General features: G+C 42.6%; 1 long non-coding RNA gene across 1 annotated transcript in view; it reads right to left on the reverse strand.

Moving 5' to 3' along the window:
- LOC124616794 overlaps positions 1-26,652 on the reverse strand; it is a 195,030-nt gene that overhangs the window by 149,726 nt on the left and 18,652 nt on the right. The gene's annotated exons all lie outside the window — the stretch shown is intronic.

Here is a 26,652-nt window from a genome sequence, read left to right on the forward strand (position 1 = left end):
ATTTCAGGACCGCTGCATTGCTCGGGGAGGGGGCACAATTTTGCCTGTTCGTTCCTCAGACGTCAAACCCCTAGACGTTTGATTATGGGGCCACTTGAAGGAATTGGCCTACGCCTTGACAATCAGCGATGTGCGGATCCTACAGGGTCGCGACTTCGATGCGTGTCAAAAAAAAATGGATCTGAGCACTATGCGACTTAACTTCTGAGGTCATCAGTCGCCTAGAACCTAGAACTAATTAAACCTAACTAACCTAAGGACATCACACGCATCCATGCCCCAGGCAGGATTCGAACCTGCGACCGTAGCGGTCGCGCAGTTGATGCGTGTCAGCAGGTCAACAAGGGGTTCGTCATTCCTTACGCCGTAGGACAGGGGGTGGAATTTCATGAATCAACGTCATGTCGAACAACTCCTGCAAACACGTTTTTATCGCAAAGTGCTTCAAATGGCTCTAAGCACTATGGGACATAACATCTGAGGTCATCAGTCAAAAAATGGTTCAAATAGCTCTGAGCACTATGGGACTTAACTTCTGAGGTCATCAGTCCCCTAGAACTTAGAACTACTTAAACCTAACTAACCTAAGGACATCACCCACATCTATGCCCGAGGCAGGATTCGAACCTGCGACCGTAGCGGTCACGCGGTTCTAGACTGTAGCGCCTAGAACCGCACGGCCACCCCGGCCGGCGGTCATCAGTCCCCTAGACATAGGCCTACTTAAACCTAACTAACCTAAAGACAGCACACACACATCCATGCCCGAGGCAGAATGCGAACGTGCGATCTAGCAGCAGCGCGGTTCCGGACTGAAGCGCCTAGAACCGCTCGGTCACAGCGGCCGACGATTTTATTGCAGAAAGTTTGCATTTCCGGACCCATGTCTATTGGACGTATTTCTATGAGTACTACCATCTCTCAAAATATTCGACACTTTTTTTTAACGCCATGTATAAATACACCTTATTTGTACATACAAGAGGCAGCACTTTTTTGTGTGAAGCACTTGAAATGTCAGTTACAGTCAGAGACATAAGTTACAAGCAAATCCGCCAGTATCTACAGAGAAATACAACAGGTAACTGTGTTTATTTGCACTACAGTAAAGTCTCCACAAGAGTTCAGCTGCTCGCACATCGGAACATCACGCAAAAGACGCCACAGTACACGAATAACGCGAGTCATATTGTGAATTATTTTAGGAACGCGTTGTGCCACAAATAAAGAAAGAAAAATCGCGAATGGCAGCAGCAAATGTTTTGTTTACAAAAACCAAAACCAGACGGCTGTAATATCACCCAACATGACGCTGCAAAGCACGGCGGCTGAGTTTCCAATAGGCGTCAAATATGGCGTTGCTGTGGCCAGTCTACGGTGTTTATAAGGGGTGATCCAAAAGGTTGGGCGCGAACTGAAGGAGCTGAAAGGGAGCTCGAAATACAATAACTTTGGAATATAACTATGGGACTTAACATCTGAGGTCATCAGTCCCCTAGAACTTAGAGAACTGCTTAAACCTAACTAACCTAAGGACATCACCCACATCTATGCCAGAGGCAGGATTCGAACCTGCGACCGTAGCGGTCACGCGCGGTTCCAGACTGTAGCGCCTAGAACCGCTCGGCCACATCGGCCGGCGGTGATCTAAAAGGTAGGGCACGAACTGGAGGAGCTGAAAGGGAGCTCAGAATACAACTTTGGAATGGGAACGTGCGGTCCTGGAAGTAACGCTGCGTCAGTAAAAGCATTGGAATGTCAGGAACAAAAAAGGACTATAAACGCTGTTACGTTGGTGCCAATTTATCAGCATGATTTTTTCTTTTGTTAGAGCATGATTCTTTCTCTCAGGGTTATTATCTCTTCTTATCACTTTTACTTACGTGCATAAGTAAGTATGAAACAGGTTCTTGAAGGGCCGCTGTTATTCATGTACCAACTTTAGATTTTGAACGTTATGACTAAAATATAGTTGCCGCAAACTGAATTTAATGTAATTTTGTTAATTTCTATTTATTGATTGCAAAGCAAGGCTCGAGAGAATTTCGATTGTTGCCGTGGAGCGGGCAAGATAAAACTGAACTCATAGAATCTGTATAATTTAAAAAATGAACATTAACGTAAATTAATTATCTGTTGCAATTTAGAAAAGGTTCTTACAACGAAATTTCTGCATTTACAGTTACTGTAAAAATAAATTAATACTTCGGCGCGTAATGGCCAACCAGATGCTGCATAAGAAGATGAGCTTCCCGCTGCGCAATTTCTGAAAAAATGCTTATTAAAAATAACTAGCCGCTGCGACCATTTGAGGTGACAACTATTACAAAGAAATTCATTTTGTGATAACAATAATTAGTTTATTTTAGCAGAATACCGAATAACTTACATAAAATATGTGTAGCCGCTCAATGGCTGCCTTCCTTATCGCGAAAGAAAACAGTGTGTACCATAACATACGTCCTTCCTCCTCGGCCATACAATCGCGTCTCTTTGCGATCCTTTTTTATTTTCATAGATATCTTTTAAATAAAGATGTTACTCTTAAATTATCGCTGCATATCAGTTGTTTCAAGAACATTAACTGTATCTTTTATACTAATTATATTCATAAAATACGTTAACTGCGGTTTACAACCGATAAAAATATCAATATTTATGTGACGGACCGTCACAACGCACAGGCATTCTTAGTCCACCAAAGATAATGTTCTGTTTCGGTGTACATCCAACTGGTTATCAGTCAAGCACGATCCGTCTGTTGTTATGCCGTGAAAGTCTTCTGTATCGGTTACTGTATAAGTACACTCCGTGCTCAAAAGTATCTAGACATTCCTGTAATGCCGAATTGACCTCTAGAAGTCACTCGTAGCGAAACAGTCAGCGCGGAAGATGGGGAGTATTGTGTTGCCAGTAGAAAAGCATTAACAGGAGAATGCAATATGATTGAATCCGCTTCACAGTACTGTCCTTGGCTAGCAATGCTCTTATCCTAACTTTGATTCCATGACTGAAAGTATTTCTGGAAGGCTGCCTTTGGAAGGATGTTTAGGTGCTCTGTCATGCCCCTCTCAATGTCAGGAATGGTGTCAAAACTTTCCTCTTTAAGCGTGGTCTTAATTCTTGGGAAGAACCAGAAGTCTCGTGGTGCTAAATCCGGTGAGTAAGGTGGACGTGAACAGAGAGGAACACGTTTTCTGGGCAAAAACTTGCGAAACAAAAGCGAGGTGTGGCATCGTACGTTGTCGTGGTGAAGAAGGAATCCATTGGCTCATTTTTCTGATCTCTTTCTTCGTACATCGATTCGCAAACTTTGCCGTAGTCTTAGAAAAATTCGACATCTACTGACGTGCCTTTTTAGGGCCAGCCATTTTAGGGCAGGGAGATTCACTGGTTTTCATTGGAAACACCGAATTTTTGGCTCAGGGCCATACTCACAGGACCAAGTTTCACGTGCAGTTACAATTTTGCAAAAAGTCTGGTTCTGAATGAAGATGATCCTTCAACTCCTTACAAAACTGATACACGATTTTCATTCTGTTCATCACTCAAATGTTTGGGAACAAATTTTGTACTCAGTCGTCTCATTTGCAAATTATTTATTAAAATGGTTTACACGGACACGTACGAGATGCTAAGTTCTTCAGTAATCTCTCTAATAGTTACTAGCCTGAATAATTTTGTCACTTTTTTCATGTTTTCCTTGGTTTCGGAGGTTTGTGGGCGCCCCGAACGTTTCTCGTCTTTTACCGAATCATTTCCGTTTTTAAATCGCTCGTACCACTTTTAAACAGTCTTCAGAATTGCAGCATTAACGTCATATGCTAATTTGAACACTTCATAATTCTCTTTGGCAATTTTTTGCAATTTGAAACAGAATTAATGTTTACCCGTTATTCGAAGTCCATGTTGCGCGACAGACTCGGTAAACATTTCACTTTAGCATCTTTGGACGCTAGGTAACAAGTCAGAACGTCTCCCAACTCGACGCTGCTTGTCTCAAATACTATCGGACGAATTACATCAAATAGTAATAGCGCCAGTATTTACTGCTAAAAAGCTTATTCGCGGTTTTTTTTTCTTTTTTTTTAATCACAGCTCATAAATACACAATCTTCTTTCGATTCGTTGGGTTTTGCCCTGAAAAAGTGTTTCTGTCTGTCCACATTCGCCTTACTTACCGCATTTAGCACCAAGCAACTTCTGGCTCTTCCCAGAATTTAAAACTGTGCATGAAGGGAAACGTTTTGTCACCATTCCTGACACTGAGAGGGCCATGACAGAACAGCTGAACACCTTTCCAAAAGCAGCATTCCAGAAATGCTTCCAGTACGTGTAACGTTGGAATAAGTGAACTGCTAGCCAAGGACAGCACTTTGAAGCGGATTAAATAATATTCCAGGTAAGATTATTACCTTGTTTCTAATACAGTTATCGACTGTATGTTTTGCTGAAAAAAAGTACACGCACTCACACACACACACACACACACACACACACACACACACAGAGAGAGAGAGAGAGAGAGAGAGAGAGAGAGAGAGAGAGAGAGAGAGAGAGAAAGCGAGAGAGAGAAGCACAAAGCTTATATCAACACACATACAGACAAACAAAAACAAAATCGAAAGCAAAATTTAGGATGTTGGCAACACTTGCAAAACCAACTACAGTGCAGACACAGGAAGTTTCAGTTATAGCGGTAGGTTTCGAAAAAAGAGTGCCCACAAGAAAAACGGAAGGCTTTCGACTAGTTTAAGACCTAAGAAAACTGCTACATTTACGAATAATGAATTAGATTCTGATCTGTAAGTACTTTTCCATTTTATTATAAGAACTCAAAAAATGTTTCAAATGGCTCCAAACACTATGAGACTTAACATCTGTGGTCATCAGTCCCCTAGAACTTAGAACTACTTAAACCTAACTAACCTAAGGGCATCACACACATCCATGCCCGAGGCAGGATTCGAACCTGCGACCGTAGCGGTCACACGGTTCCAGACTGAAGCGCCTAGAACCACACGGCCACACCGGCCGGCTATTATAATAACTGCCTTGTAAATAAAACCTAACAGTCCTGGGTGTAATAAATAAAGAAAAAAACTAATGTACATCTTGCAAAAGGCGTTTTTCTTGTAACTAGGTACTGCAGTTTTTCTGATCCTACCAAAACTTCCTTACCATGCGCCGTTTGCTTCTTATTCACTAAATTATGGTAGCAAGAATAACACAAACTGCCACTTTTCATAAGATATGGAAGAAGAGGATGAATACTATAAGGATTTGGATGCCATAACTGCATATTATGTGGTACAATTATTTATTTATTATTATTACTCAATGATAGTTACTGTTGCATTCAGACTGTTTTTCAGGCTGATGGCTAAATAAATATTTTCATCCAGAATTTCGTTCCCCAGTTCTGTCAGTTGATAGAGCTTCGCAAGTGTTTTTGTGTCATCAGTCTCCCGGCTGGTTTGGTGCGGTAGGCCACGAATTCCTCTCCTTTGCCAACATCTTCATCTCGGCGGGGTAGCGCTTGCAACCTACGTCCTCAATTACTTGCAGGTGTATTCCAGTCTGCGTCTTCCTCTACAGCTTTTACCCCATCAGTTCTCTCTAGTACTATGGAAATTATTCTCTGATGCGTTAACAGATGTCCAACCGACCTGTCCTTTCTTCATGTCAGTGTTTTCCATAAACTCCTTTCCTCGTTGATTCTACGGGAAACCTCCTCATTCCTTACCTCATCAGTCCCACCGATTTTCACCATTCTTCTGTAGCACCTCATCTCAAATGCTTCGATTGTCTTCTTTTCCGGTTTTCCCACAATCCATGTTTCACTATCACACAATGCTGTGCACAAAACGTACATTCTCAGAAATTTGCTAGCCGCTGTGGCCGAGCGGTTCCAGGCGCTTCAATCCGGAACCGGGCGACTGCTACGCTCACAGGTTGGAATCCTGCCTCGGGCATGGATGTGTGTGATGTCTTTGGGTTAGTTAGGTTTAAGTAGTTGTAAGTTCTAGGGGACTGATGACCTCATATGTTAAGTCCCATAGTGCTCGGAGCCATTTGAACCATTTTCTCAGAAATTTCTTCCTAAAATTAAGGCATGTGTTTGATAGTAGTAGACTTATCTTGGCCAGTGCTAGTCTGCTGTTTATGCCCTCCTTGCACCGTCCGTCATCGGTTATTTTGCTGCCTAGGTAGCAGAATTCCTTAATTTCATCCACTTTGGGATCACCAATTCCGATGTTAAGTTTCTCGCTGTTCTCATTTCTGCTTCTTCTGCATTATTCGATTTACTCTCAGTCCACACTTTGTATTCATTAGGATGTTTATTTCACTCAGCAGATCCTGTAGTACTTCTTCACTTTCACTGAGGACACCAATACATCCTCGAATCTTATCATTAATATCCTTTCACCTTATATTTTAATTGCACCCTTGAACTTTTCTTTTATTGCCGTCATTGCTTCTTCGATGTGTAGACAGAACAGCAGGAGTAAAAGAGTACGTCCCTGTCTACACTTTAACACTTAGTTCTCGAAGTCTTCCGCACTTATTGTTCCCTCTTAGCTCTTGTACATCTTGTATATTACCCGTCTTTCCCTATAGCTTACCCCCATTTTTCTAAGGATTTCGAACGTCTTGCAACATTTGACACTGTCGAACTCTTTTTCCAGGTAGACAAAGCCTATGAACGTATCTTCATTTTTCTTTAGTCTTGCTTCCATTATCAACCTCAACGTAAGAACTGCCTCTCTGGTGCCTTCACCTTTCTTGAAGCCCAACTGATCGTCATGAAAAGGTATCTTAATGATTACTGTATCTGCTGTAGTTTAACATCAATAATATTGTCTGTTCTGTTCATTATTCAAACAAGAATACTAATAGCGAATTTTAAAAAAGAAAAGGAACAGTGTGGTTCAATTCCTTATATTAGTTTTCCTGAAGTTACCTGTAAGGTTTTGTTTCTGGTTTCTCGATCTCACCAATGGAAATGAAAGTAATGTTTATATCGTACTAACGATATACACAATGTGAAACAGAGTTAACTTTAGGGAGGGTTGCTCATCTGTAGGGAAACAGCTCCACCAGCCAGCCAGAAACCTGAGCAGAGAAAACACTTCCGTTCACTATATAACTTATAATTCCAAGTTCCCGTGGTATCCCGGCACTCAGTTCCTTTGAAAACATGTAAAATCTTAAGGACCATCGCTGAGCTCTTTCACAGAACCTTTCGTGCTGAGATTCCGGCATGATTACTTATCACCTGTCACCCTGAAGTCAAGTCAGGCATTCTCTTTAACGCAGTAATAAAGACGCAGTTTATGGAAGGTTAACTTTGTACAATTCGTCTCTTTTTTTTCTTGATGCCTTCTGCAGCATTTTTATCTACCCTCTAGGAAACTGAATATCACGCCAAACATTCCCACGGGCGGTTCGATTGCTATAGTCAGAATTCCACTTCCTTACCAACAACCTTTAGGCAAGTAGCACGTTCTCTAAGTACCCGTGTTCGGAATGAACACACAATTTTTTTTTGAAAAACGAATAATTTGTTTGACATAATAGGCTCCATCCAGAGATGTACAATGTTTGCAAGGTCCACGCCATTTTTTTAATCTCTGTAAAGAATAGACTCTGTGAAGTTCTCCAGAGTGCACCACCATCCGGACGATGACGTCAGCATTGAAGACAGTGCTTTGTAACTAGCCATATCTTCAGTTTTCGCAACAAGAAGAAATGCCAGGGAGACAGGTAGAGTCCGTCCCGGCGTATAAAATGTCCCAACAATTTGCAGGAATTCGGCCGGATAACGTCTTCAGTGACTGGACGACTGCCGATAATTAGTTACGGTCGTGAGCCCTTTCTCACCTTTCATTGATAATCTGTTTCTGGAAGTTTTCGAGGAACGCGTTCTGAAGTCGGCGGCATTGAAAACTGTGTGCTTACTTACGTACGTAGACGATACTTTTCTTGTTTGGCCTTACGAAAATGAGTTCTTGAACGGCTTCTTAGAAAATCTGTACTGGGGCCACTCGAATATTCGCTTCACTGGAAAATGGAAAAGGATGGCCACCTTCTCTTCCTTTATGTGCTGGTCAGTTGGAAGGTTGATGGTGCGTCACGACATGCCGTTTGTAGGCAGCCAACTCACACTTCGTACCTTGGGTCCCATGGCCCACATCTTAGACCCCGAAAATTTCTCAGCTGATTTGGCCCACTTCGAAGCCACCTTTCGTCAGAATGCTTACAGCGAACAATCGATCACACGCACACTGCTCTGCAGACAACTCTAAACCGGCAAACGAATATAATAAAGGTGTGGCGCATAAACCTACGGCTTTTTTGCCTTACGCGCATGTGCTACACTGACGAGGTAAAGAATGGGGAGGTTTTGCGCAGAATCAACGAGGAAAGGAGTTTATGGAAAACGCTGACAAGAAGAAGGGACAGGTTCGCAGGACATTGTTAAGACACCAGGGAGTGAGCTCCCTGGTAGAAGAGCGCACAATCTTGGTTTGCGTATGGCGGGAGTCTTCCGTATAGCCCGTGCAATTGTGGCATTCCGTACACTGATGAGTCAGCACTGTCCAAGAGGCCCCTCCGTTATTTACGACAGTTGCTCTTACTAATCACATCCGCGTAACTGTTATGCTGATATACTTAACAATTTATCGATTTCTGCTGTACCTTATGGCGCTGTTTTTCGCGTCAACAGAATGTGTGTGTAAAGCGTAAGTGAAATAAAGAAGAACGAATTTTTTTTTAAAATCCTGACGATGTCTGAATGACAATCGAATTTACAAATGCAATTGGAAAACTACTGCCGTTTTCTGCACTAGTTTCAAAGCAGTTCATGCTGCTCTTTTCAGAAATCTGGAGCATCCGATGTAATACGACGAGGTAGTCTAATAGAACACCGTGAAGAAAAATCAACAGCCTATAATCTCTGTGTAATATTTTCATGTTTTTTTCTCTATAACAACTGGTACGTCTAGCTCTCTCCTTGTACCACTTACTTCTTGGTGTCTTTTCTATCGGCACAGAAAGCAGAAGGTGATGTTATTGTAGAACTTAGATTAATTGTATACGATTCATAGCTGTATTACTTTTGTTTAATGTTAATAATATTTCCTGTTCTAATATTTTTTAAATATTCTACACCCTTATAACCATGAGAGCCTTATGAAGTTGGCCGTTACAAATAAGGCGATGCTATTGATCGGCCCCCATAGTGCTTCCTTAAATGCATACTGCATGATCAATAAAAGAACCAGTGTTTTATCAAAATTATTTTCACAAATTCTGATCCCTCTAAAAGAAGTATTGCTGTAGAAGGCAAATGCTGGCGTTGAAATAAACTTTTGTTTCCACGCTCACGCTTCGCTCTGTTGGTAGCGGACCAACAATGACTGATTACGCCGAATTTACCGCCACTTCCGTCATTAAGATAATTCCGCTTTCTCTTCTTCTTAAACACATAAAACAATATTTAATTATTCACCAAAGAGAAGGAGGAATTATAGTGGGCGCAGAATCGGAATGTACATTCTTTTGCATTCTACTGATAGTACGTGACCGCCAATTTGTTGTTAGGTAAGAAGCGAATTACACTGAAGCTCCGAAGAAACTGGTATAGCCATGCGTACTCAAATACAGATATGTAAACAGGTAGAATACGACGCTGCTGTCGGCAAAGCCTATATAAGACAACAAGTGTCGGGCGCCGATATTAGATTGGTTACTGCTGCTACAATGACAGGTTATGAAGATTTAGGTGAGTTTGAACGTGGTCTTACACTCGGCGCACGAGCGATGGGATACAGCATCTCCGAGGTAGCGATGAAGTGGGGATTTTCCCGTACGACCGTAGTGTACCGCGAATATCAGGAATCCGGTAAAACACCAAATCTCCGACATCGCTGGGTCCGGAAAAATATGCTGCAAGAACGGAACCAATGACGACGAAGAGAATCGTTCAACGTGGCGGAAGTGCAGTCCTTCCGCAAATTGCTGCAGATTTCAATGTCTGGCCGTCAACAAGTGTCAGCGTGCGAACCATTCATCGAAACATCATCGATATGGGCTCTCGGAGCCGAAAGGCCCACTCGTGTACCCTTGATGGACGTGCGACAGAAAAGCTCTACGTCTCGCCTGGGCCCGTCAACACCGACATTGGACTGTTGACGATTGGAAACATGTTGCCTGTTCGGCCGAGTCTACTTTCAAACGGTATCGAGCGGATCGACGTGTACGAGTATGGAGACAACCTTACGAATCCGTGGATATGGCATGGCAGCAGGGACTGTTCAAGCTGGTGGAGGCTCTGTAATGGTGTGGGGTGTGTGCAGTTAGAGTGATGTGGGACCCCTGATACGTGTAGATACGTCTTTGACAGGTGACGCATACTTATGTATCCTGTCTGATCACCTGCATTCATTCATATGGTACTGCAGTTCCTGTGTTATTCTCAGTACTACGCAAAGTTCCTTTGGACATACATACATGAGCAAACGAACTGGCACTGCGGCAACTACAGCTGCTATGAAATAAATTAATTGAATTCGCAATTGAGAGTAAGGACAACCATCAGCTGCAGAATGGAATGACGACAATGAAAATCTGTGCCAGACCGGGACTCGAAACCAGATTCCCCACTTATCGCGAGCGGTCGCGAGACCCAAACAGACGCATAGTTAGCGACATAGGGAAGTTTGGGTGTGGCCGTGAGTCGTGCATGGATAACCAAATGGTCAGGCGACACCACCAGCACGACAATGCGACACCACCACACGTCCGGAATTGCTACAGAGTGGCTCTAGGAACACTCTTCTGAGTTTAAACACTTCCTCTGGGCGGCAAAATCCCCAGACATGAACATTATTGAACATATCTGGTCTGTCTTGCAACGTGCTATTCGGAAGAGATCTCCACCCCCTCGTGCTCTTACGGCTTTATGGACAGTGCTGCAGGATTCATGGTGTCCATTCCCTCCAGCACTAGTAGGGACGTTAGTCGAGTCCATGCCAGGTCGTGTTGCGGCACTCCAGGGTGCTCGCGGGAGCCCTACACGATATTAGGAAGGTTTCTTTGGCTTTTCAGTGTATAAGGTGTTTGGCGGGTACGCTTTGACTGCCGAAGTTGAACATGCATTGTAAGCAGAGATCTCTGATGATTGTCCTTCGCGATGTGTTTGCGGCCGCAAGCGGTGCACCATCTCGAGAGCACATTCTCTCTGTATGCTAGCCAATAAAATGCCATCGTAAATTGTAATAATTAAAGAACATCAGCTTCTACTCGTGCTCGACTTCTTCTTTTGCGCTTCAATTATTAGTTCTTTACAAGTCACAGTGGCCAAAGGAATGAGAAAAAGTGATTGGTAAAAACCAATACTGGTATTTTACACTCCTGGAAATGGAAAAAAGAACACATTGACACCGGTGTGTCAGACCCACCATACTTGCTCCGGACACTGTGGGAGGGCTGTACAAGCAATGATCACACGCACGGCACAGCGGACACACCAGGAACAACCGCGGTGTTGGCCGTCGAATGGCGCTAGCTGCGCAGCATTTGTGCACCGCCGCCGTCAGTGTCAGCCAGTTTGCCGTGGCATACGGAGCTCCATCGCAGTCTTTAACACTGGTAGCATGCCGCGACAGCGTGGACGTGAACCGTATCTGCAGTTGACGGACTTTGAGCGAGGGCGTATAGTGGGCATGCGGGAGGCCGAGTGGACGTACCGCCGAATTGCTCAACACGTGGGGCGTGAGGTCTCCACAGTACATCGATGTTGTCGCCAGTGGTCGGCGGAAGGTGCACGTGCCCGTCGACCTGGGACCGGACCGCAGCGATGCACGGATGCACGCCAAGACCGTAGGATCCTACGCAGTGCCGTAGGGGACCGCACCACCACTTCCCAGCAAATTAGGGACACTGTTGCTCCTGGGGTATCGGCGAGGACCATTCGCAACCGTCTCCATGAAGCTGGGCTACGGTCCCGCACACCGTTAGGCCGTCTTCCGCTCACGCCCCAACATCGTGCAGCCCGCCTCCAGTGGTGTCGCGACAGACGTGAATGGAGGGACGAATGGAGACGTGTCGTCTTCAGCGATGAGAGTCGCTTCTGCCTTGGTGCCAATGATGGTCGTATGCGTGTTTGGCGCCGTGCAGGTGAGCGCCACAATCAGGACTGCATACGACCGAGACACACGGGGCCAACACCCGGCATCGTGGTGTGGGGAGCGATCTCCTACACTGGCCGTACACCACTGGTGATCGTCGAGGGGACACTGAATAGTGCACGGTACATCCAAACCGTCATCGAACCCATCGTTCTACCATTCCTAGACCGGCAAGGGAACTTGCTGTTCCAACAGGTCAATGCACGTCCGCATGTATCCCGTGCCACCCAACGTGCTCTAGAAGGTGTAAGTCAACTACCCTGGCCAGCAAGATCTCCGGATCTGTCCCCCATTGAGCATGTTTGGGACTGGATGAAGCGTCGTCTCACGCGGTCTGCACGTCCAGCACGAACGCTGGTCCAACTGAGGCGCCAGGTGGAAATGGCATGGCAAGCCGTTCCACAGGACTACATCCAGCATCTCTACGATCGTCTCCATGGGAGAATAGCAGCCTGCATTGTTGCGAAAGGTGGATATACACTGTACTAGTGCCGACATTGTGCATGCTCTGTTGGCTGTGTCTATGTGCCTGTGGTTCTGTCAGTGTGATCATGTGATGTATCTGACCCCAGGAATGTGTCAATAAAGTTTCCTCTTCCTGGGACAATGAATTCACGGTGTTCTTATTTCAATTTCCAGGAGTGTAGCTCTAAACAGCCGATATTTTTCAGTATTTGTTTAGTCTCGATAATAACAGGAATTTTTTTTTAGTAATAACCAGTAAAAAACCCAAATGTCAGTTAGACATAGGAGCCGCGCTAAAATGTTTGGTTCTTAAATAAACCTTTTTTTAAAAAAAAGTGTAATTTTTTATGCATAAAAGTCTGTTGCTTTGAATTATTGTGTTATTATAGAAAATGGGACAAAGGTCCAGTGCTGTTTTAATAAATACGCCGACAGAAACGAGTAACAAACCCATATCATAAGAAGTGGTACAGCATGCCTGAGACAATAATGTATCTGTTACCGTGTGGCGTGGCCTATTGGATGGCACACGTGTACAAGCAATGGACGAGACTCGCCACATGTGGTCTATACGGTAGTTTCCTGCTGTTGTAGCCGGACATTAGTTGTCTTACACAATGGCACCATCCCTAGTCTGCAAGTATTTTACGGAGTGCAGTAAGTACAATGCATCATTTGTTTTAAAAGAACGGGAGCATCCATAACTACTTTGCGACATCACACAAGGAGAAAACTTAAAACTTAACAATTAACTCGCAGTTTTCAATAAAAAGAGAAAATAACTGATCTCTTGTCTATATCTACATAACATGTCTTTACCTGGTTGTAGCTTTTGAAAACGGACAAATTAATATGAAAATCTCAGTTTTCACCCTTTAGCACTTACTCGTAACACCCAAATAGTGCTATGATCCTCAAATACAACATGATTTCTATTTAGAGTTTCAATAAATTAGAATTAGTAGAAGAACACTGGTGACATTTAGTAGCATTCAGCCACTTATCATTTCCGAGAAAATGAGCGAACGGTGGACGGGCTGTTTTCTTTTCTTTGCGTATTTGATGTAATATTTTGGCGCTATTTATCTTTAAACTGAGAGAGTCAACATTTTTCAATCTTTGTTCGATTTCTACATTTATTACAGGAAGTAATAGGACTAAAAAACAGGAAACCAGTTATTTCAGAAACCGGTTATTTGGAGCGGTTCAACACTCATTTTAAACTAGCATTGAAAAAAAAAAAGAGATATAGCCGAAAACCGATTGTTTCAGCGATAACCGCCAACCCTAGGATGTCCACTCTACCTTGTCCTTCTCAGACTTCTTCAGCATTTTTTGTTTTGTTTTTGAGTCATCAGTCTGACTGTTTAATGCGGCCCGCCATGAATTTCTCTCCGGCGCCAATCTTTTCATCTCAGAGCAGCACTTGCAACGTAAGTCCTCAATTATTTGCTGGATGTATTCCAAGCTCTGTCTTCCTCTACATTTTTTGCCCTATACAGCCCCCTCTAGTGCCATGGAAGTCACTCCCTCATGTCTTAACATGTGTCCTATCATCTTTTCACTTCTCCTTGTCAGTGTTTTTCACATATTCCTTTCCTCTCCAATTCTGCGCAGAACGTCCTCATTTCTTACCTTATCAGTCCTCTGTAGCACCACATCTAAAATGCTTCGATTCTCTTCTGTTCCGGATTTCCCACAGTCCATGTTTCTCTATCATACATTGCTGTGCTCCAAACGAACATTCTCAGAAATTTCTCCCTCAAATTAAGGCCAATGTTTGATACTAGTAGACTTCTCTAGGCCAGGAATGCCCTTTTTGCCAGTGCTAGTCTGCTTTTGATGTTCTCCTTGCTCCGTCTGTCATTGGTTATTTTACTGCCTAGGTAGCAGAATTGCTTAACTTCAGCTACTTCGTGGCCATCAAACCTGATGCTACGTTTCTCGCTGTTCTCATTTCTGCCACTTCTCATTACTTTCGTCTTTCTTCGATTTACTCTCAATCCATATTCTGTGCTCATTAGACTGTCCATTCCATTCAGCAGATCATGTAATTCTTCACTTTCACTCAGGATAGCAATGTCATCAGCGAACCTTATCATTGGTACCCTTTCACCTTGAATTTTAATTCCACTCTTGAACTTTTCTTTTATTTCCATCATTGCTTCTTTGTACAGATTGAACAGTAAAGGCGAAAGTCTACCTTTTTCATCCGAACATTTCGTCCTTGGTCGTCTATTCGTATTATTCCCTCTTGGTTCTTGTACAGTCTGTATATTACCTGTCTCTCCTTGTAGCTTACCTATATTTTTTTCAGAATTTCGAACACCTTGCACCATTTTACACTGTCGAACGCTTTTTCTATGTCGACAAATCCTATGAACGTCTCTTGATTTTGCTTTAGTCTTGCTTCCATTATCAACTGCAACATCAGAACTGCCTCTGAGGTGCCTTTAGCTTTCCTAAAGCCAAACTGATCGTCATCTAACACATCCTCAATTTTCTTTTCTATTCTTCCGTATATTATTCTTGTCAGGAACTTGGAGGCATGAGGTGTTAAGCTGATTGTGCGACAATTCTGGCACTTGTCAGCTCTTCGGCCTACCGGATTATAATTTCTATTTAACTTCGTCTGCCATTACTTATTCTGTTGAGATGTTCACTTCATATTCTTCTATCGCCTTCGATTTTGCTTCTTTCGCTTAATAGTGCTTTTGCTTGAACTGTCTAGTGTGGTACAGTCTTTCACAGTTAAAGGAATCTCATTTCCGTTGCCTGAATCTTAAAATTGTCGTTTATAAATGTCTCAAGACTCTCTTCTCTAGAGTAATATGGGCGCGACCATTACTATATGAAACTTCATTCGTGTTATTTTTGAGTTTTATTTCAAAGCTCCTGTTTATTGTTCCTCGTTTATTTCCAGACTATGATACTCTTTTGCCCATGTTTTTACCGTACTTGCGTCGGATATCCCATCCCAGATAATTATGAGCGTCGACCCTTTTTACTTCTGTATTGTTCACAGTTTTTGTTCTTTCGGAGGTCCGGTCCCATAAAAGTCATTGTTTTTGTTTTCTTTGTGATTATAGTAATACTGTGGTATTCGGCTATTTTGCTTAGAAGGTAAATTCCTTTTTGTAGCCCATTCTATATCTCTGTTAAAATTGTGACGCCATATGCATATACAACACAATCCACAGTAGTCTCTTTGCCTTTATGGAACTAGGATTCTTATTCAAGCAGTAAATCTTGTATATAGAGAGTGTCCCTTCCAAACTTCAAATGGTTCAAATGGCTCTGAGCAGTATGGCACGTAACATCTTAGCTCATCAGTCCCCTAGAACGTAGAACTACTTAAACCTAACTAACCTAAGGACAGCACACACATCCATGCCCGAGCCAGGATTCGAACCTACGACTGTAGCGGTGGCGCGGTTCCAGATTGAAGCGCCTCGAACCGCTCGGCCACACGGGCCGGCTCTTTCAAAGTTCGCACATTTCAAAGACTCAGGAAAAAATACTGCACTACACATGATAACGAAATTGAAATATATGCTAGAGCTTCTCAAATAACTTATTTAATAATAATCTGCACACCTCTACACTTGAACCATTTGCAGCACGAAGAATATCGAGTCTGTATTCAATTTCTCGCCATGTTCTTCGTAACATGTCCTCTGTCACTATTGCAATCGCATCAATGATACGATGTCTTAACATAGGAATGTCATCCACTTTGGTAGGATACACACAGTCCTCGACGAATCCCATAAGAAGAAACCCAACGGGGTAATTTTGGGGAAACGTGGTGGCCACACTGTGAGACCTCCGTGTCCAGTCCAGTGATTGGGACATTTCATATCCAGGAACTTGTGAACAGCTGTTAACCAATGCGGCGGAGCCGCATCTTCTTGAGAGATGATGTTCGGTTGCAGGTCTCATATATTAGGATTTACGAAATTCTCCAACATGTTAAGATACACTGACCCATTGACTGTGTTTTCTGAAATAAGAAAAAGAACGGTCCAACAATCCTGTCGTTATTCAGCTCACATCAGGCCTTCAGTTTAGGGCTATCAGAAACATGGTCGACGATAGTGTGCGGATGTTGCGAGCCGCAAATCCGAACATTAACCGTTCCTGTACATGAAAGGTTGCGTCATCTGAGAATATAGATCTTTCCCGGAAGCTGGCATTCATTGAGTGCAATGTAGCATATCTGTAGCATGTTTTTGTCGGCACTGTTCGTCGTTTGGCATCAGATGTTGCTGAATTTGCACTTAAAAAGCATACAACCGGCTCGCTGGTGTACTACACCAGGGGAAACAAAAATTACATTGCCCTCACCCCCCCCCCCCCCTACTCCGTATTCTTCTTTCCTTCCTTAGCAACTGGTAAAAAACGGCCCACAGAATCTCTTCACTTCTTTCTAATTACTCAACTATCAGTTACAATAGTAACAATAATTACCATTATTCGAGCAGATGAGAGTTAAGTTTTTTTTAATTATCATACATTCATATTACTCAAAGGCACTGTAAGTTAACTACTACAACTAGTTTACAAATAACCACGGCTAAATGTGCACTTGTTGAAACTGAACGAATATGTGTATTTCACTACATCCGTATTTCTTAAAAAATAAGTTCACAAATTATTTACCTAGTTAAAGCTATACTGTTTCCATGTACATCGCTTTTAATTCATTTTTCATTATCTGAATGATCACCACGAACAAATGACGATGGAACAGTAGACGACATTTAAAGGCCAATAATATAAAAACCTTTACATCGAAACTGTTCATACAAATAGGAAATAAACGAGAATAAAAATGCACACGGTTCAAAATTCAGAAATTTGGTTGATATTTGGTGCAATGTGTTTGAATTTGCGAAGAAAGCAGATCCAGTCTTGGTTGTATTTTTTAACAGCAATTCGCAGATCCCATTTCAGGTGCCGTCGAGCCTGATTTTTCATCTTGCCACTTCGGAAAATGTTGACTCACACAAGTAAGTTGGTGGCATGGTAATAACACATTCTCCGCCCTCCTTGCTAAGCTGGGATATCGATTTCATGTTTGCACCCAAAATTTTCAAGACATTTAGATTTAAATTCGTTTGGAAATGCTCTATCACTTGAGAGTTTCCGGCCGGAGTGGCCAAGCGGTTCTAGGCGGTACAGTCTGGAACTGTGCGACCGCTACGGTCGCAGGTTCGAATCCTGCCTCGGGAATGGATGTGTGTGATGTCCTTAGGTTAGTTAGGTTTAAGTAGTTCTAAGTTCTAGGGGACTGATGACCTCAGAAGTTAAGTTCCATAGTGCTCAGGGCCATTTGAACCATTTGAACTTGAGAGTTCTATCAGCTCGTCCTGTTCTCCTGTTGGCAAATGGTATGCTATGATCTTATCGAACGGACAGTGGACCTAATCACACTCAGTTTGGATGTCCGGAAATTCATCCTCGAACTCATTTTCCTTCACGAAACCATGCAAACAAGAAAACACCTCGCAGTTACCCTTCTCCATACTGGTTCTTCAAAGTCCATGTTTTCTTTTAAATGCAAGTACCTTCTCACTTAGGAATATTACATTACTGTTTCGGCCTTGAAGTGATACGATAAGCTCATTCAGCTTCTCAAAAACGTTGTCCAAGTACCACAGAAGCTATATTTCATCCATAAACAGAGCCGCGTGTGTAGGACTTCGGTTTCATAGGAAAAGACGAAGTTCATGCTTCAGCTCCACAATGCGACGAAGAAACTTACCTTGACGCTAACCATGTGCAAATAGAAGCGAATTGTGGGTAGAACAAATCTCCTCACAAAGAATGGAAAATTGCCTACTGTTTTAAGCTTGAGCTTTCACAAAATTTACAACACTGACTGCATCGTTCAGCACTTTATTCGCTTCCAGTTACACTAGAACCTAGTATAGAAGCCAATGCCACCCTGTGTATCATGCAATATGTGAAGGAAGAACAGCACACACTCTTCCCCATTTAGTTCCAGTAAACTCTGCCACCTCATCGGTACATACACCAACACATTTTATCCATGACAGGATGTTATCAACAAGAAATGGATTTACAAGAAAGAAAAGATCTTCGCTTCGCCCTTAGTCCTCCCTTCCAGAGATTTGCAAACGGGACAATCCTCGTGTGTTTCATTCTCATAACAGTAACATTAAAAACGTGAAGCTGAAAAGATTTCCGACATAAATACTTCCAACAAGCTCCAGGACGAATTTTGGGTTGTCATGAAGAAGTGGTAGCAATTGGTTTCTCATCACCTCAGTGTGGTTTCGACTTCAGACTGTCGCCAAACCTTTCTCCAGGCATGATTTCACACGTTTTGATGGCTACGGGAAGAATTAATTTCTCACCAATAAAGCGTGGTAATTTGGATTTTGCTATTGAGTAGGATAAATCTACGGTTGCTCTTATTGCTGCCTTAGGAAGTGATATCTGTTCTTTGAAGAAAATTACATTTCCTTTTAGCTGTTGCGTATGACGCGTAGAAAATTCGATTGGTTTACTTACATGGTCTGGATGTTTTGTCTCCAGGTGTCCCTTTAGTTCTATAGGCTATCGTTGGCCAAAACCTCCAAACAATGAACATATTACTGTCGTTCCTTGTTACTCAAAAGCATGCTTATAAACCCGAATTCAGACAATCGACTCGATATTTGCGCCCTTCAGTTTTGCGTTCAGAACTAACGTTGCTGAACCGAGGGTGACGTGAAAGAAGATTCTATTTTGATTAAATTTTGAATGTGTTTCCTTATTAGAACTGTATACTTTCGAAGGAGAAGAGACGCTAGGTGAAACGCTTCCGTGGAACATCTTGCTTCAACTTCGAATCGGCCACTTATCCGTTGGGAATGGCAGTATTTGTATCACTTTCTTTCAAAGCTGGTTAACTAATACCGTTGAACAAGCACTAGAATTCAACTTCTAGGTAACTCACTACCCGTGAACTCACTCTGGAAACCTGGCAGAAATCAAGTGAATCACAGGGGCTGTGATTTACAATCTATTCTTATAGTCAGTTTTGCAAAGATGAGGCGGTCACATTGCGTTGCCAAACAGTTTATTGTCATTAGTGGTTGTTAAACGTTTGGTAAATAGCTAGTCCTCCGAGTGATCGGTAACGGGGGCTGTGCGATGAAATATTACTCAAGATTTTTGTCAGTGTTCTCGCTGACAGGATCTGCTGGTCAGTTCTTATGAAATACGACAGCAAGTGCACGATGGAGGAGTCTCGTTGGTTCGTGGAAATGAGAATCTGACGCTAGTAATATTTGTTCACTGGAAGTCTTTTCTTACGTAAGACGAAATATGAATGTGTGTGTGTGTGAATTCCTAAGGGACCAAACTGCTGAGGTCATCAGTCCCTAGGCTTACACGCTACTTAAACTAACTTACGCTAACTTATGCTAAGAACAACACGCACACCCATGCCCGAGGGAGGACTCGAACCTCGGGCGGGAGGGGCCACGCAATCAGTGACATGACCTCTCTAACCGCGGGGCCACTCCGCGAGGCGAGATATAAATGTTTAGTTGTATTTGTTCATCACAAATATTTTTCTTACAAAATGCGAAATATATCTGTTTCATAAATATACACAGATCTGTAACAAAATAAATAAATAAATAAATAAATTAGGTTACATAAAAATTTATACAGCAGGTGAAGAATGACTACTGATCACAAAGTAAGTATGACGCGTTTTGGAATTATTTCTATCTTCAGAAATCCAAGTGCACAGGTAGCACAAGGACAAGAGCGTTACCAGTTGGGTACGTAACATGAGATGACAGACTACTTTACAAAATGTTTCAATAAAATTCGGTCCCCCCTCTATTACTCTCTGAAACCTCAGACCCCCACTTTGAGTACGACGATGCATTGTTGCTCGTGGTACTTCAGTTGGGTAGATGCCTGCCGAAAATACTTACGTGGGCTTCTGGGGAACGCTTGTCAGGTGTTCTCCACTGTCTCTTCCAAAACATTAAGATGTGCACCTTCAAAATTTTCAGCACACTTTCAGTTGCCAGAAACTTACATTAACTAGACTCCGTGCGAACAGATCTCGGAAGACCATAACGGTACTGACCGACCGCCGTGTCATCCTCAACCTATAGACGTCACTGGCTGCGGATATGGAGGGGCGTGAGGTCACCACACAGCTCTCCCGGTCGTTGTCAGTTTTCGTGACCGGGAGAGCTACTTCTCAATAAAGTAGCCCCCAATTTCCCTCACAATGGCTGAGTGCACCCCGCTTGCCAAAGGGGCTCGGTAGACAGGTGGTCACCGATCCTAGTGCTAGCCAAGACCAGCAGCGCTCAACTTGACGATTGCATGGGAACGGGTGTCACCATTGTGGCGAGGTATTGGTAGAAACTTACAGTACCATTTATTAATTTTTTCCACATCAAGCAAATCACACCCATACAACATACGATAATTTCTTTGCTTCTTTAAACGACACTAACTCTTTCACTCGCAGCTGTGGAGTCGCGATTTCGACTTCATGCTTTTATGCTGCATCCTGGCGGAAACGATTGGCTCTCTGACCTGGAAATATAAACTGTTTCAGATGCTTTAGTATATGGTGCAATTTCGTTATCGTATCTACTACACAGGGTGGTCCATTGATAGTGACCGGGCCAAATATCTCACGAAATAAGTATCAAACGAAAAAACTACAAAGAACGAAACTCGTCTAACTTGTAGGGGGAAACCAGATGGCGCTATGGTTGGCCCGCTAGATGGCGCTGCAACACGTCAAACGGATATCAACTGCGTTTTTTTAATAGGAACCCCCATTTTTTTATTACATATTCGTGTAGTACGTAAAGAAATATGAGTGTTTTAGTTGGACCAATTTTTTTGCTTTATGATAGATGGCGCCGTAATAGTCACAAACGTATAAGTACGTGGTATCACGTAACATTCCGTCAGTGCGGACGGTATTTGCTTCGTGATACATTGCTCGTGTTAAAATGGACCGTTTACCAATAGCGGAAAAGGTCGATATCGTGTTGATGTATGGCTATTGTGATCAAAATGCCCAACGGGCTTGTGCTATGTATGCTGCTCGGTATCCTGGACGACATCATCCAAGCGTCCGGACAGTTCGCCGGATAGGTACGTTATTGAAGGAAACAGGAATTGTTCAGCCGCATGTGAAACGTCAACCACGACATGCAACAAATGATGATGCCCAAGTAGGTGTTTTAGCTGCTGTCGCGGCTAATCCCCACGTCAGACAAATTGCGCGAGAATCGGGAATCTCAAAAACGTCGGTGTTGAGAATGCTACATCAACATCGATTGCACCCGTACCATATTTCTATGCACCAGGAATTGCATGGCGACGACTTTGAACGTCGTGTACAGTGTTGCCACTGGGCACAAGAGAAATTACGGGACGATGACAGATTTTTTGCACGCGTTCTATTTAGCGACGAAGCGTCATTCACCAACAGCGGTAACGTAAACCGGCATAATCTACACTATTGGGCAACGGAAAATCCACAATGGCTGCGACGAGTGGAACATCAGCGATCTTGGCGGGTTAATGTATGGTGCGGCATTGTGGGAGGAAGGATAATTGGCCCCCATCTTATAGATGGCAATGTAAATGGTACAATGTATGCTGATTTCCTACGTAATGTTGTACCGATGTTACTACAAGATGTTTCACTGCATGACAGAATGGCGATGTACTACCAACATGATGGATGTCCGGCACATAGCTCGCGTGCGATTGAAGCGGTATTGAATAGCATATTTCATGACAGGTAGATTGGTCGTCGAAGCACCATACCATGGCCCGCAAGTTCATCGGATCTGACGTCACCGGATTTCATTCTGTGGGGAAAGTTGAAGGATATTTGCTATCGTGATCGACTGACAACGCCTGACAACATGCGTCAGCGCATTGTCAATGCATGTGCGAACATTACGGAAGGCCAACTACTCGCTGTTGAGAGGAATGTCGTTACACGTATCGCCAAATGCAATGAGGTTGACGGACATCATTTTGAGCACTTATTGCATTAATGTTGTATTTACAGGTAATCACGCTGTAACAGCATGCGTTCTCAGAAATGATAAGTTCACAAAGGTACATGTGTCACATTGGAACAACCGAAATAAAATGTTCAAACGTACCTACATTCTGTATTTTTATTTAAAAAACGTACCTGTTACTAACTGTTCGTCTAAAATTGTGAGCCATGTGTTTGTGACTATTACAGCGGCATCTATCACAAAGCGAAAAAAAGTGGTTCAACAAAATTCCTATTTAAAAAAACGCAGTTGATATCCGTTTGACCTATGGCAGCGCCATCTAGCAGGCCAACCATAGCGCCATCTGGTTTCCCCCTTGACGCTAGACTAGTTGCGTTCTTTGTAGTTTTTTCGTTTGACGCTTATTTCGTGAGATATTTGGCCCGGTCACGATCAATGGACCACACTGTATTTTTTTCCTGGCCATTGAAACGTAGGATTTTTGGAAGGGATGCCCTGTATATAATTAAAAGTCTGGTCGAAACACTGCATCTTTGTTGGGGTCTGAAGGTGCTGCCAGCTCTCTAGTTATGGAGGAGGAGGAGATTAGTGTTTAACGTACCTTCATTAGAGACGGAGCACAAGCTCGGAGTGGGGAAGGACGGGGAAGGGAATCGGCAGTGCCCTTTCAAAGTAAGCATCCTGGCATTTGCCTTAAGGGATCTAAGGAACTCAACGGGAAACCTAAATCAGGATGGTCAGACGCAGGTCTGAACCGTCGTCCTCCCGAATGCGTGTCCAATGTGCTGATCGCTATGTTACCTCGCTCGGTAGCTCTCCAGTTATATGTTTATATGTCATTTGATAGTTGAGTTTTCGTTTAGGCTTCTTCTAAGTGTTTAAATGGTGTGACGTATACTCTTTTCCTCATGATGTTCCACAGTTGTTTTCTTTTAACTTTATTGAAGGCTTCTCTCAGGTCAAAGAATGCTAAGTCGATCCCTCGATTTCATACAGTACGATATTAAATGGTCTGTTGCATCTTAATAGGAAAAAGAATCTACGTAGTGATAATAATGGGGCATTAAACTTGAACTATGTTCCATATAGTGTTGCTTTTCATCTAAAAACCTCAACTCCTCTTGGTACAGCAGTGAAGTGATTTCATAAATTCACTGTGGCAGCATTAATGAACATATTGTCACAAAACTTAATGGGACAACACCGTGGTTCAGGTCGAAAAAAATCTATTTTCGGTTTTCATCATATTTCGATAGATCAAGGTTTTATTTAAGTACTCTGAAAAGTATTTTGCTGTAAAAAATTTGTTTTGAGCATTTAAACAGCATTGTCCTACCACGTGTGTTTGTGTGCCACGCCCACTTTTCTGACACCCACTTTTCTGCATATATTTTAGATCTTTGTATCCCCTACATTGCACGTTACGGATTTTTTTTTTTACTTCCGAGTGTATTCTTTTGTTTCTGCTGTTTGTAAACAACACGCTTTCAAACACGCGGTCAGTTTTGTTCAAGTGAATTGTGAAATAGAAAACTTGCAGGTACACTATGGGCAGCAATTAGAAGAAATAAAGAAAATCTGGAGGCAATGAAGAGAGACGTTTGGGCCATATTCTTCCATAAGTCCTCTACTCATGATAAGCCATGCCATGGATTGTGTCCATCAGGAGAAAATTCGTGGTGCAATACAGTAGGGCTCAGGCAACTGGAGAATCTTATTCTCAGAATTCTCTTCCAGATACTGTTATTACAGCAATTAAACCTATTTTCAGAGACTTGGCTCATCCTGATCTTCTAATGAAATGTCTGCATGGGCAGACACAGAACCCAAATGAATGTTTCAAAAGCGTAATTTGGAGCCGCCTTCCTAAAACTGTAATTGTAGGCATGCTACAATGAAACTAGGAGTCCATGATGCTGTTATTACATTCAATTGTGGTAATACTGGAAAGTGTTGGGCACTCAAAAAGCTGATGAAAATATGATCACTGGGCTGCAACATTGCGATAAAATGAGGATAGCCAATGCAGACAGGTCTGTATCTAATATGGCCAAGAATGCAAGACAAACATCCAGGAAGGGAAAAAGAAGCTGGAAGACCTGCTAGAGGCCAAAGAAGGGCCATCATAATGCAGCAGGACAGTCTTAATTAACTGTAAGTAACAAATTTCAAACGAGTTTTCTTTAAAGTCAATTTCCCGCAAACTAAAATTTTCAGTACATATGCCCCATTATATCAGAAACTATCATAGATAAGTGAATGGAATTTTCAGAGACTCTGTATAACATAAAAAGCCACCTCTGTTACTACATTCATTAACATTCCCCCATTAGGAAGTTTACAAAAAAAATAAAAAATGTCTGCAGAAAAAACTTAGTATTTTTTGCTAATAAATTTAAAAAAGTATTTCTTAAAAACTATAAAATGGATAAAGTAGATTTTTGTACAGTACTCTATTAGCATCATGTAACATACAGTAAAAATATTAGGGTCCTGCATCAAATAGTTTTTTTTCAGAAATGGGTCAAATACTTGCCTAAATTAACATTGGTTAGATAGGCAGGGTGTGGTCCCCTTAGCATTCAAACAGAAAAACTCAAAAAATGTTGTGTTTTTGTAGTCACACTTCACATTTCTGCCACGAGACAACTACAGTGAGCAATCAGGCAAGATGGCGACAGCAGATGAGAAAGGGCTCACATCAGTCTGCCGTAACAATGCAACGACACTTCAGAACGAAGTTCAGCAATAATCCAACAACTGCCAACTCCATTCGCCGTTCATATGCGCAGTTTAAAGCTTCTGAATGCCTCTGGAAGGGGAAATCAAGGGCCGGCCTGCAGTGAGTGAAGAAACGGTTGACTGCGTGTGGCGAGTTTCGCACGTAGCCCACAGAAGCCGACGAACATAACAAGCAGAGAGTTGAACATACCACAAGCAACCGTTTGGAAGATCTTAAAGAAACGACTGATACTGAAGCCTTACCACCAATAATTGGTACACGCCCTCATTCCCGATGACACGTTCAGATGCTTTGAATTTTAGACACAGTTGCAACAGGTTACAGAAGAGGATGGGTTTTGTGAGAAAAAATCATCTTCAGCAATGAAGCAACATTTTTTTGTGAATGGGACAGTGAGGAAGCACATTGTGCGAATCTGGGGACAACCGATCCCCACTCTAACATGCAGCACATTTGAGATTCACCAAAAGTTAATGTGTTCTGTGAAGTCTCATAATTTAAAGTTTACGGCCCATTTTTTCCTGAAAAAGACCGTTAAAGGTCACTTGAATTTGAACGTGCTGGAAAACAGGCTCATGCTACAACTAGAATCGACAGTGTGGATTTTATCTATCAGCAGGATGGTGGTCTGGTGGTCCACCCAACTTACATCAAGATGTTGGCCAGTTCTTAAACAGGAAATCGAGAAACTGATGGATCGGTAGTGGTGAGAATGATGATGAGCAGTTCATACCATGGCCTCCACGCTCGCCCGATCCGGCCTCCGTGATTTTTTTGTGTGTGGTTAGGCGAAAGATTCAGTGTCTACACTTCATCTACGAACAAACCCACCAGAATTGCGAGCTCGCATCAACAGTACTTTTGAACGGATTGACAGTGACATGCTGCACCGAACGTGAGAAGAACCTGATTATCGAGGTGAAATTTTTGCAGACTCAGTAGAGGAACACGTATGGAACACTTGTAATATCCCAAATAAAACTTCTTTTATTTTTCTGGGTGTGTACAAAGCCTTATGATGCTGTGTTATACATAACTACATCAAGTCTGTGAAATCGCTTCAGTCATTTATTATAACCTTTTAAGCTCGTGTATATACATCCATTCCTATGGTAATAATGTGCTGCGCTCACACAATGCATCCTATTAACCAATTGATAATATAGTATAAATTATTCGTAAAGTTCCGGAGGATTTAATTTTTACC

Source organism: Schistocerca americana, chromosome 5 (assembly GCF_021461395.2).
Source record: "Schistocerca americana isolate TAMUIC-IGC-003095 chromosome 5, iqSchAmer2.1, whole genome shotgun sequence".
Taxonomy (NCBI): domain Eukaryota; kingdom Metazoa; phylum Arthropoda; class Insecta; order Orthoptera; family Acrididae; genus Schistocerca; species Schistocerca americana.